This window comes from Myotis yumanensis, unplaced genomic scaffold (assembly GCF_028538775.1).
Source record: "Myotis yumanensis isolate MYYU_CA2020_CCGP unplaced genomic scaffold, mMyoYum1.0.hap1 SCAF_2, whole genome shotgun sequence".
Classification (NCBI taxonomy): domain Eukaryota; kingdom Metazoa; phylum Chordata; class Mammalia; order Chiroptera; family Vespertilionidae; genus Myotis; species Myotis yumanensis.
This window is the reverse complement of record NW_027223753.1, coordinates 47,565,084-47,578,570: the sequence shown is the minus strand read 5'-3', so window position 1 is coordinate 47,578,570 and position 13,487 is coordinate 47,565,084. Positions and strand designations below refer to the sequence as shown.

General features: G+C 34.9%; 1 protein-coding gene across 3 annotated transcripts in view; it reads right to left on the bottom strand.

Moving 5' to 3' along the window:
- The window catches only part of PDE4B (phosphodiesterase 4B), a 525,239-nt gene that overhangs the window by 414,108 nt on the left and 97,644 nt on the right, over positions 1-13,487 (bottom strand). The window lies entirely within an intron of this gene.

Here is a 13,487-nt window from a genome sequence, read left to right as displayed (position 1 = left end):
TCCAAAGAAAACAAAAACACTAACTTGAGAAGATATATGCACCCCCATGTTCATTGCAGCATTTTTTACAATAGCCAAGATATGAAAACAACCTGTGCCCATCGATGGATGAATGAATAAAGAAAATATGTGGGGGAGAAGAGGAGGTGGGCAAAATGGCGAAGAAACTCAAAAGCTATAAGCTTCCAGTTTTAAAAAAATAAGTCCAGGGGTTGTAATGCACAGAAAAATGATTATAGTTAATACATATCACATATTTGAAAGTGGCTAAGAGAATAAATCTTAAATGTTCTCATCACAAGAAAAAAAACTAACTATGTGTGGTGATGGATGTTAACTAGACTTATTGTAGTGATCATTTTGCAGGGCATACAAATATTGAATAATTGCATTGGATACTTGAAACATAATGTATCAATTATACCTCAATTTTTAAAAATGGAGCATTTATTATAAAACCCTATACACCAATAATTATACTTTGGTTAAAGACATTTTTTAAAAATATATTTTATTGATTTTTTACAGAGAGGAAGGGAGAGGGATAGAGAGCTAGAAACATCAATCCGCTGCCTCCTGCACATCTCCCTACTGGTTATGTGCCTGCAACCAAGGTACATGCCCTTGACAAGAATCAAACCCTTGAGTCTGCAGGCTGACGCTCTATCCACTGAGCCAAACCGGTCAGGGCAAAGACATTTTTGTTTTTGCTTTACCTTAATGTGTAATGCCCACCTCACAAGGCTGTTGTGGAGTTAAATTTAAATAGCATGGAGTGTGGAAAGGACATTATATACTAGAATGTGTCATAGTAAGAATATTATCTATATTGTAAAGTACTTACACCTATTATTAGAATCATATAGGCCAGATCCTATCTTAAGTGCCTTCTATATAAAACCTATACTTCCAATATTCTGATATAATTTTGACCTGATTGATCCCAGAATATAGAAGCAATGAAGTGTGGAGGGGATGATATATGATTTAAATACGCAGTGTCCATTATCTCACATACCTGAGATGAGGAGCCCAGGGAAAGAGGGGCTTTGTGAATTGCTGACTTGTAGATTGCAATGCTTGATACGCAAGTCAGAAATGCAGTTTCTGCAGTCAAAAGATTTCAGTGGGTGGTAAAAACCCTGGTAAATGCTGAACAGATGTGTGTGTCATCAATTTCCCATCCTGACACCAGCTTTTGTTGAATCGATGGCATTTGTGCAAAGCATCTGTGGGTATTCTGATCTTTAAAACAGGGCTTTAGGATCTGTCGTTGAGAGGCAGCCCAAAAGTATAAAATATTTTTACTGAAAACCTCATCAGACCGTAAACTTGCGACAGACTGTGGTGGTAATAAAGTACATCCCATGTTTCTGATCTACCACCTTGGAGGACTGGCCGCTTTGCCCCTTTGTGATAATGACGACAGTTGAAATTGCTTCCAGTCTTGCAGAAGGCACCAGGCAAATTGCACCACTGTCCCCAACCGAGGTGAAAGCTGGGACAGTGAACACTAAGGACATCACCCCTAAGCTAAAAGATGCCCAAATGAACCAACATGTTCACAACTGAAACATTAAGAGAAGCAACGCACAACCCTCGGGCAGATGGAGGTGGGAGACAAGCAAACTGATATTTATAATTTTCTTTGAGGAAACAACAAAGAAGAAGCCAGAACTGTTTCTTGGGGAAAAGTGTTACCATTAGGAAAACCCTGAAACACGACTCCCTGTCTTCTTTATCTCTGTGCCTCTTCCCGTCCAATTGAAAATGCATCTGACAACAGTTCTATTGTATCATTAATACATGAGCATTCTCAAAGCAGCAGTGTTATCTAACATGGGAAGTTCAATCCCGCAACAGGTAAGTTGGCTTGTCATAGAAAAAAAAAAAGGCCCCAGACAAAAACTCATGCCTGGAGATTTGGACAATAAATGCCTTTGGCTGAAAGGAGAGCAGCGGGCCTAACCTAATTCATTGAGAAAAATCTAGGCTGCCATTCTCAAAACGTAGTTCCAGGTCAGTTCCATAAGTATCACCTAAAACCTTGTGAGAACCACGATTTTCAGGCCCTACCCCAGACTCTCAACTCTAAGGCTGGAGTCCAGCATTCTGTTTTTCAGTAAGTCTTGGAGGTTGATCCCATGCACTTGACTATTTGACAACTACAGATTTCCATCTTTGGAGAAGAGGTTCTCCTATTTCTCTTGTTGTCATTTCCAATATATTCATTCTGCCTTGGATTTACATATCTCCAAAGAAGGTATTTCTAATCTTGTCTAAAGTTCATCTTTTCCCTTGTACTCCCCCTACTAGATTCAATATCAATTATTGCCCATCTTTTTGTCTTCAATCTCTCCCCACCTACTGTTTCTTCTGTTCAGCATTCATAGGAGTCTCCATATTGTAACACTTCTTAATCTCATCTACTCCAATTAATTTCCATTCTCACTCTTTCCTTTTATAAACAAAAATCTTAAAAAGTAACATTTTGTTGTTATCCTTTCTTCCTAAGCTCTAATTTATGCTTTCAAAAAGGTTTATTTTGTCCTCTAGTATCACTTTTCATGTAACATTCAGTACACAAAGGAACATATGCACCTACCCAACAGAACTAGAGCATTACCGATGCACTGTGGCACATTCCTCCCCATCCCTCCGCCTCCTGGGTTCATTCTTAAATCCAGTGCATTCTGACTCCATAACTCTACTAAGACTTTCAATAGTATTACAGGCACCCACTGAATTGAATTAGCCAAAGGACTTTTCTCAGTCCTTTTTACTTATACTCTATGCAATGTCTATCTTTCATGGCCAAACCTTCCATATGGCCCAACTTCTCCTTTTGTAATAATTCGCTATTCTGTTTCTTCTGCTACTTCTCAGGCTGTTCATTTCTGCCTTCTCCCTGACTCCTTCCTCCTTATTTGGCCCCATGGTAATATTATGTCTTAGGGCTATATCTTTAGTTAAAGATAAAAATTGGTATTGATTAATCTCTGCATACTTGATGTGGGCAATCTCACTCATTTCATTGCTTCATTGCCACTTGTATATTTATGATCTCCAAACTATGATACAGACACATGCTTTTAACTGCTCCCAATGTTCACTTAGTATTTTAAATTCACCCTATTCAAAACTAACCTCTCCATCTTTCACTTCACATCTTATACCAGTCCCACCCATTTTTGGGCTTTCTTCATGGCATTACCATTCATCCAGTATCTCAAGCTAGAAACCCTTGTGTGTTCATGGCTTCTTCTGCTTCTCCTAATCCACATTTAACTGAGCACCAATTTCTATCCATTCAACCTCAACGTTGCTCACATTTTACTCCTCCTTTTCACTCTCTCATCTACTTCCCTGTTCAAATCCCTCAGCATTTAGCATCCACCTCACTCTGAAAGTCTCCTCCCTAGATTTCCAACCTGGAACTTTTCTGTTTTCAAACAACCTCTACATTGTCTGTTATTATCTTACTAGAGGCCCGATGCACGAAATTTGTGCAAGGGGCTTAGCGCCCACTGCCACGGTGGCTGTGGGCCTCTGCCTAGGCCCCCACCCACTGAGGTTTTGTCTGGAAGGACATCCGGTCTAATTAGCATATTATGCTTTTATTATTATAGATTACCTTACTAAAATACAGATGTATAACAAAATTCAATGGCCTCCATTTATTGATTTTGGATAAAGCCAAAACTTCAAGATCCTTCATGTTCTAACCCCTGCCCACCTTTTAAAACTCAGACTTCCTATCTTTTATTTACCTGGCAAGCCATTCTCCACCCAGGCCTTCTCACATACCTTACAATGCCTATGAACACTTGCATTCCTTTGATATGCCATTTGGTCTTACGTAGTCATAGTCTTGTTCATGCTATTTCCTCTGCCTTAAATGTTATTTCCACTTCTGTCCAGCAGATAGATGCTTACTCAGATTCAAGGCCAAGGACAAATATCAGCTTTCACTCTTGCTTCTCTCTCCAAGCAAGAATTAGATGCTCTTGACCTGTATTCTTATTCTAGAACTACACATATTTGAATTATATTAATTTGCTTACATCTATTTCCCTACTAAAGTCCAAGGTGTTGAAGATTCATTCACTTTTTTTTTTCATTCACTTTCCCCTAAGTCCTTGGCAACCACTTATCTTTTAATGTATCTCTACAGTATTGTGTGTGTTTTTCTAGAATACCATGTAATTGGAATCATATAGTATGTTGCCTTTTCATACTTAATTCTTTCACTTAGCAACATGACGTTAAAATTCATCCATGTATTTTTTTGGCTTGATAACTTTTTTTTTATCACCAAATAATATTCCATAGTATGGGTATATCATAATTTATCAATTCACCTATTGAAGGCATCTTGTTGCTTGCAGTTTTTGGTGATTTTTAAATAAAACTATTATAAACTTTTTTGTGCAGGTTTTTGTATGAATATAAGTTTTTAAATCAGTAAATATGTAGGAACATGATTTTCAGATCACACGGTACCACTATGCTTAGCTTTGTACAAAACACCAAACTGTCTTCCAAAGCGGCTGTGCCATTTTGCATTCCCACCAGCAATGTGTGAGAATTCTTGTTTATCTACATTCTTGTCAGCAATTGCTACTGTCAATTTTTATCTTTATTTTAGCCATTCTAATAACTGTGTAGTGGTATCTCATTATTGTTTTACTTGGCAATTCTCTAATGGCAAATGATTTTGAACATCTTTTCAAATGCTGTTTGCCATCTGTATATTTTCTTTGGTTAGTTGTCTCTTCTGATCACAGACCCGTTTTCTAATTGGATTGTTTGTTGTCTTATTAAAATTTTTAAGTTTCTTGTATATTTTGGATACAAATTCAATATCAAATATGTGTTTTGCAAATGTTTTCTTTTAGTCTGTGCCTTGTCTTTTCATTATTTTCATTGTCTTTCACAGAGCAGACATTTTTAATGTATTGAAGTCCAATTTTCAACTTTTTCTTTCGTGGATCACGCTTTGGTATTGTATTAAAAAACTTGTAGCCCAACCTAAGTTCTCTTGTTTTATTCCTATATTTTATCTTCTAGGAGTTGTATAGTTTTGCATATTGCATTTTGGTCTATGATCCCTTCTGGGTTAATTTTTTTGTCAAAAATAAAGTGTAAGGCCCTGTCTTGATTTTTTTTCTCATATGGGTAGCTAATTGTTCTAGTACGATTTGCTGAAAAGACTCTCTGTTCCTGACTGAATTGCCTTTGCTCTTTCTCAAAACCATTGACTATATTTTATGCATCTATTTCTGGACTCTCTGTTCTTTCCATATATATTGCCAATAAACTAGTAAAGCTATATTGACTATTATAGCTTCATAATAAGTTTCCAAGTCAGATAGTATGTTCTAAATTTCTTCTCCTTCTCCTTTTCCTTCTTTTTCTTCTTCAGTGTTATATTGGCTATTCTAGATCTTTGTCTTTCATATAAAGATTAGAATCAATTTGCCCATCCATACAAAGTAGCTTGCTAGGATTTTTGTTGAAATTACATTGAACCTGTAGATAAAGTTGGGGAAAATGCATCCTAATCATGGTGAATCTTTTGATCCATAATTATAGTATATATATTTATTTAGCACTTCTTTGATTCATTATCAGAATTTTATAGTTTTCTGTATATATAGCTTGCATATATTTTAGATTTATATCTAAATATTTATCTTTCTTATTCTCGTGCTACTGTAAATTGTATTTATTATTATTACTATTTCAAATTGCAATTGTTCATTTCTAGTGTGTAGGGAAACAATCAATTTTACACATTAACCTTGTGAAACCTGCAACCTTGCTATACTCACTTGTTACTTCCTGGATTTGGGCACGGTTTTTATTTTTGTTTTGTTTCTTCCTTTCTAAACTGTGTACATTTTCTTTCCTTTTCTTGTCTTATTGCACTAACGAGGACTTCCAGTGTAATGTTGAATAAGTTTAGACAGACAGGACATCCTTACTTTGGTCCCAATCTTATGTAGAAAATATCTAGTTTCTGACTATTAAGTATGCTAGCTATATGGTGTTTTTTTTTTATAGAGGTCTGCAAGTTCAGAGAGTTCCCATTTTTAGTTTGATAAGAGTTTTTATCATAAATGAATATTGGAAATTGCCAAATAGTTTTTCTGCATCAATTGGTATGCTTATATGATTATTCTTCTTCAGTCTGTTAGTGTAGTAGATGGCATTGACCAACTTTAAAGTGTTGAGCCAGCTTTGCATATCTGGAATAAATCCCACTTGGTCAGGACGTATAGTCCTTTAATGCATTGTTAAATTTGCTAATTCTTTTGAAGATTTTTGTATCTATGTTCATTGAAGATATTGGTCTGCAGTTTTCCCATCTTGTAATGCCTTTGTCTGATTTGGGTGTTATGGTAATGATGGTCTGATTACTGTCTATTCAATGTTTGATAAAATTCATCAATGAATCCATCTAAACTTGGAAATGTCATTTTTTATAAGCTATTAATTTTCTATTCAATGTCTTTAATAGAAATAGGCCTATTTGTGTTATCTGTTTCCCCTATGTGAGCTTTGGTACTTTACATCTTTCAAGGAATTAGACCAAATATCTAAATTTTCAAACATATGGCTACAGAGTTGCTTACAGTACTCTTTTATTATTCTTTTAATCTCCATGAGATCAATAGTTATGATATCTCTTTTGTTTCTGAAAATGGTAACCTGTTTTTTTCTTCTTTTTCTTAGGCCTGCTAGAGATTCATCAATCTATTGATCCTTAAAAGAAACATATTTTGGTCCATTGTTCATCTATTGTTTTTCTTTTTTCAATTGCACTGATTTCTGTTCTGATTATATTATTTATTTTATTCTGCTTGCTTTAGTCTTAAATTGTTTCTTTCTTTTAGTTTCCTAGATAGAAGCCTTACTGATTTTAGCTTCTTCATTCTTGTCAAATACATATAATATTATAAATTTCCCTCTAAGCACTATTCTTGCTGTATCCCACAAATTATAATAAATTATATTTTTATTTTCACTCACTTCAAAATATTTGTAACTTTCTCTTATTTCTCTTTGACCATCTTTCATTTAGACTTTGGTTGCTTAATCTCCAAACATTTAGGATTTTCCAGCTATCTATCTGTTATCGATTTCTTGCTTAATTGCATTGTGATCTGAGAACATATTTGTATAATTTTTATTCTTTTAAACTTGTTTAGGTGTGTGTTATAGCCCAGGATAATTGTATCTTGGTGAACATTCAATGCAAGCTTAAGAAGAAAGGGTATTCTGCTGTTGTTAAATGGAGTATTCTAAAATAATTTAATTAGATCAAGTTGATTGGTAGTGCTGTTCAAGTCAAATATATCTGTAATGATTTTCTGCCTGTTTAGTCTATCAATTACTGAAAAGGTGGTGTTGAAGTCTACAACTATAATAGTGGATTTGTCTATTTCTCCTTGCAGACCTATTAGTTTTGCCTCATATATTTTGATGCCCTGTTGTTAGGTACATGCACATTAATGATTGCTATGTCTTCTAATATAATAGCCCTCTATATCCCTGATAATTCTCCTTGATTCGAAGTCTTCTTTAATTAACTTTATATAGTTACACTAGCTTTCTTTTGATTAATAGCAGCATAATATATCTTCTTCCATTGTTTTGCTTTTAACAAAACTAAATCTTTATATTTAAAGTGGGTTTCTAGTGAACGACATGTAGTTGGGTCTTTTGTTTATCCACTCTGACCATCTCTATCTTATAATTCGTGTATTTAGATAACTGGTACTCATAGTTATTGATATAGTTGGGTTAATATCTATAATATTTATAGCTGTTTGCATTTATTGTTATTGCTATTATTATTTGTACTACCCTCTTTTTCTGCCTTCTCTTGTTTTAATTAAACACTTTAAATAATTCCATTTTTCTCCTCTCTTAGCATATTAATTATACTTTTTAAAAAAATAGTGTTTTCTCTAGAGTTGTTAATGTATTACTGTGTAGTACAGCTGCTTTAAAACAGAATAGCCCCATATTGCTCCCTCCTGTCCATTATGGTGTTGCTGTCATTCATTTCATTCATCCATATAATCTACATTGGTACTATGGCCTTGGTGTCATTCATTTCACTTATCCACATATTGTTTGTCGTTACTATATTACTTTAATCAGTTATGCTTTGTGTAGTCAAGAAAGATTAAAGAAAACTAATGTTATTTTATCTTTACTTATTTCTTCTTTTACACAATTCTTTATATAGATATAAGTTTATACCATATATAATTTTCTTCTCACCCAAAAACTTCTATTATCATTTCTTTCAGGGCAGGAGTGTTGATCACAAATTCCCTTAAGTTTCATTTGTATAAAAAGTATTTATTTTTTCTTCACTATTAAAGAATAGTTTTGCTGGTTATAAATTTATGGGTTGATAGCGGTGGGAGTTCTTTCAACACTTTAAATAATTGACTTCACTTACCTCTTGCTTTCATGGTTTCTAACAAGAACTTTGTTCTAATGCTTATCGTTGCTCTTTTCTACATATGTTTTTTATTCTTTGCCTTCTTTCAAGATTTTATTTTTGTTTTGGGTTTTCTGAAGTATGAACATGATATACCCAGGTATAGATGTTTTAGTATTTACCCTTATTGGTATTCTCTAACTTTCCTGGTGGTTAGTGTCTATCATCAATTTCAAAAAAAATTCTCAGTCATTACTTCAATATTTACTTCTGCGCCATTGTCTGTTCACTTCTGATATTCTAAATATGCATATGTTGCACTTTATGAAATTGTCACATGGTTCTTGGGCATTCCTTTGTTTTAGGTGTAAGGGTTTTATTTCCTCTTTACATTTCAGTTGGGCAAGGTTCCATTCACCTAACTTCAATCTCAGTTATTCTTTCTTCAGCCTTATCTAGACTACTAATGAACTCATTGTTTCTGTTACAGTTTTCATTTCCAGCATTTCCTTTTGATTTTGTCTTATTAGAGTTTCCATCTCTCGGCTTTACACTATTAATCTCTCTGATTATTTTTTCGTTTTGTTTTGTTTTTATGTTTCTAATGCAAACTTTTTTTCTTTTTTCTTTTTTTATTGTTTAAAGTATTACAAATAGTAGTATATATGTCTCCTTCTTTTTTCCCAATTGACCTTCTCCCAGCCTCCCCTATCCCCCGGCACATGCCCTCACCTCCCTCCCAGTGTCTTTCGTCCATTGGTTATGCTTATATGCATGCATACAAGTCCTTCTGTTGATCTCTTACCTCCCCCTACCCCTCAACCCTCCCCAGCCTTCCCGGTTGTCGTTTGACAGTCTGTTCGATGCTTCTCTGCCTCTGTATCTATTTTTGTTCATCAGTTTATAATGTTCTTTATTATCCATAAATGAGTGAGATCATGTGGTATTTTTCTTTCACTGACTGGCTTATTTCACTTAGCATAATGCTCTCCAGTTCCATCCATGCTGTTGTAAATGGTAAGAATTCCTTCTTTTTTACCGCAGCGTAGTATTCCATTGTGTAGATGTACCACAGTTTTCTAATCCACTCATCTGCCGATGGGCACTTAGGCTGTTTCCAAATCTTAGCTATGGTGAATTGTGCTGCTATGAACATAGGGGTGCATATATCCTTTCTGATTGGTGTTTCTGTTTTCTTGGGATATATTCCTAGAAGTGGTATTACTGGGTCAAATGGCAGTACCATTTTTAATGCTTTGAGGAAACACCATACTGTTTTCCACAGTGGCTGCACCAGTCTGCATTCCCACCAGGTCTCTGATTGTTTTTATTTTTCCATTAGAGCCCTTATTACACATATCAGTCATTTTAAATCCTATTTCTGATCATTCCAACATGTGTGTCATATCTGGGTCTAATGTTTGGTTTGCTCCTTTTTTTCTTGCCTTTTATCATGCTGTGTAATGTTCTTGTTAAAAGCGCAATAGGATATATCAGATAAGAGAAACTAAGGCAAACACCATTAGTGTGAAGTTTCATCTTAATCTGGCTAGGGTTTGGCTGCAAATGTTTGTGATCACTATGGATGCTGGAGGTTTCAAATGCCTCTAGTATCTTTGTTTTGCTCTCCCATTTTCTTTGCCCTTCCCTAGAAACTACTCCTACATAAAGTCTGTTTCTCCTGAAGCTCTTAACGCTTTAATCTACTCTTATTATCTTGAAACCCTGTTGGTGTGGTAGTAAAGTGTTCAGGGGAAGCATTTCATAATTTTATAATTAAACTTCAGATTTGCAGTGGACCTATGTCACAAGTGTTTCTTAGCTTCATCCCACCCTTAGGTAAGATAGACGGGCCAGAGGGGCTAACGTTGAGGAAATGTCCTGCCCCTAGCTGGAATGGAGCTCTGGTAAACTATTTTTTCCCCCAAAGTATGACTTTTTAGAACACAGTCTGGGAATATTTCAGAATGGTTACTGTACCAGAGCAAAAAGGGAAACTTTCTTGGCTCTTCACTATAAGAAAATGATGAGGTTACTGGAGGTAAAGTCCCCCACAGAAAAAAGTGTTTGCATATCATTTGGTAGCATGCAATATTTTTGCAATTTTTGCAAAACAGCTGAGTTCTTCATGTTCTACATAGCACTAGTACAGTTCTAATTTAAAGCTGCTGGTACCAAGCTTAGGTGGGCAGCACTAAACTGAATTTTCTAAATTCATTATCCATTAGAGCCTAAGGAGAAAACTGTAGACAAATCTGAATTCATGTAGATTGACAAAGGCCATTATTTTTAGAATACTAAGATAACTACTAAGTGAATTTTCTGGTGATACAGTTCATTGTAGATGAAGCTTTATATTTTGCTCATACCCTGAAAAACAATAATTCTACCCCACGAAAATGTGGAATTAAGACTCTAAAGTAAAGCAGAGCACAGATGAAGCATATTAAAGGGGAGCCAGACAGCACAGTAATTGAGCCCAGTACTGTATGGGAAAACATCAAATGGGCAGAATTATCCACTCTGAAAAGATGCAAGTGGGTACGATTTGTTTTACAGTAGATGCTTTTGTCAAGTTCCAAACTCAGAACCTTAAGAATACTTTAAATAAATCAAATAACAATATGGATAGAAGTGAGGAAAAAGTAGTGACTGGAAAGATGCATAAAAGATGGCCTGTGGGTGCTGGTAAAGCTCAGTTTCTTGATTCGGGTGCTGGTTATATGTTTGTGTCCAGTTTGTAAAACTTTATCAGGTTATACCCTTAAGATATGCATACTTTTCCGTATGTAGATTATTTTTAATTAAAAAAAGTATGAATAAGAACCATCAGAAAACACAGATAATAAAAAACAGACCTTTTGCTCATTTAAATATCATATCATATTTAAATGAGCAAAGGAATAAAATAACTATTCTCACTATGTTTTTAAAAATTTTTCAAACCTTCAAAATATCTACAATGGGTAGGCAGCGTCTAAATTGGTTCCCACCTCGTTGTATTCATACCGTTGTACAGTCCCTCTCTTTATGTGTGGGCTAGACCTAATGAATAGAAGGTGTGAATGTGATGAAATGTCACTTCCTAGATTCAGTTGTAAAAATACTTTGACTATTATCTCTCTTTCTCTCTCAGGCCTTACTCTGGGAAAAATGAGCCACCATATTATGAGTAGCCCTATAGAAAGGCATTGTGGCAAGAAACTCATTTTTCCAGTCAACAAGCAGAAAGCACCTTGTGAGTGAGCTTGGAAGCATATCCCACTCACTTAGTCAAGCTTAAAATAATTGCAACACTGGCCAATAACTTGATTCTAGCTTTATGAGAGACCCAGTCAGAGGTACCTAGCTAAGCCACAGCTGGATTCCTGATCCACAGAAAATGTGAGATAATATTTGTTACTTTAAACCATTAAGTTTTAAAATTATTTCTCATGCAGCAATAAATAACATACATGTGGGGAGAAGAAAACTACACAAAATTACCTAGCATATTTAACAAGTAAATAAATGCAAACTCTAGAAATTAAAAAAATGCAATAAAACGGAAAATTCAACTTAGTAGATTTAACAGCAAATTCGACATAGTTGGAAAGAGAATTAGCAAAGTGGAAAGGAAAAAGAAACACAAAAGCAATTACCAGAATACAATCCCAAAAGACAAATAATGAAAATAAGTTATGGAAGATATTATAGTCAATGATTGAATATTCTCATACTTTCAAAAGTACCCAGGTAATTGAAATAAAACAGACATATTATGAGTGAATTACTAATATGTGGTGTTGTCTGACTACATAATATAAACTTTCTGGGTTATGTCTAGATTCTCCATTTCCCTATCAACTACTGATACCCAGCATGAGGCTACTGATACTTGAAACATGGTTTCTAATTTCCAGAAGGATTTATTGTCTAATGATCAAGAGGAGAGAAACTACCATTTGTTGATCACTTAACATATGCTTTTAACTAATCTAGGTACCTTGTAGAGATAAGCATATTTACTTCTCACAACGGCCCATGGAGTGAATACAATTGCTCTCTTTGTACAGATAGATATACTCAAGTTAGACGGATAGACAAGCATGTCCCAAATGTCAGAGTCTAGGATTTGATACTTCCACAGAAGGGATAATTCCAGAACTCTCAAAGTATCCTTGAGTTAAATGAACTCAAAGTTTGCAAGGAGTATTATTTTAACAGATACAGCACCACACCTGTCAAAACTGGACTCCTGCTTATGCCAGTCATCACTTTCTCTTGTTTGATTGTGAGGAATTTGTTCTGGGGAAGTCTTTGATGGTAGTAGGGACAATAAAATAGCTCTAAAAAGCATATACTGGTATTTACTAACTGGTGTGAAGCATTTCAATACTATAACAATTATAACAACTGTACCACTGTTACCATTGTCAACATGCTGAAAAATAAGTCTGTGGACTCTTTAAGACTCCAAATCTGTGAGTATGCAAAAACATAATCAAGACTAATCACACAAGCTATGTGATTGAATAAGCAGTATGGGTGACATATGTTCATTTTAGTTCTCAGTGATTGGCTATGACTGTTTCAATGTTAATTCAGCTAAACATAAGATGTAAGTCAGTGCTTTTCAAATTTTTAGCCCAGTGTCCCTAGGATGTGTTAATAGGCTTCTCAATCACATAGAGACTCTTTGGTGAGCTACTTCATGCTAATAACTATGATACCTGGAGTCTTGGTCATGTAATCCTTACTGTATTTAATAACCATCAATTAGAAGGTGACTTGCATTATTAAGTGATCACATATTGGACTTCCCATCAGCATAGTAGATAGATCGTAGCATGTGGCAAGGTTTTTTTTTTTTTTATTAAATCACAGATTTTAATGAATTACTGGAACAGTATTGCACAATGATTTAATATGTTTAGCTCTGGTCCTTAATAAGTGATAAAAACAAAGTGATTTTAAAAGCACCATATTTCTTGCTCTCTCTCTTTTTTCACCTTCTGGCTCCCCCATGATGCGAGTATTGGTAAAC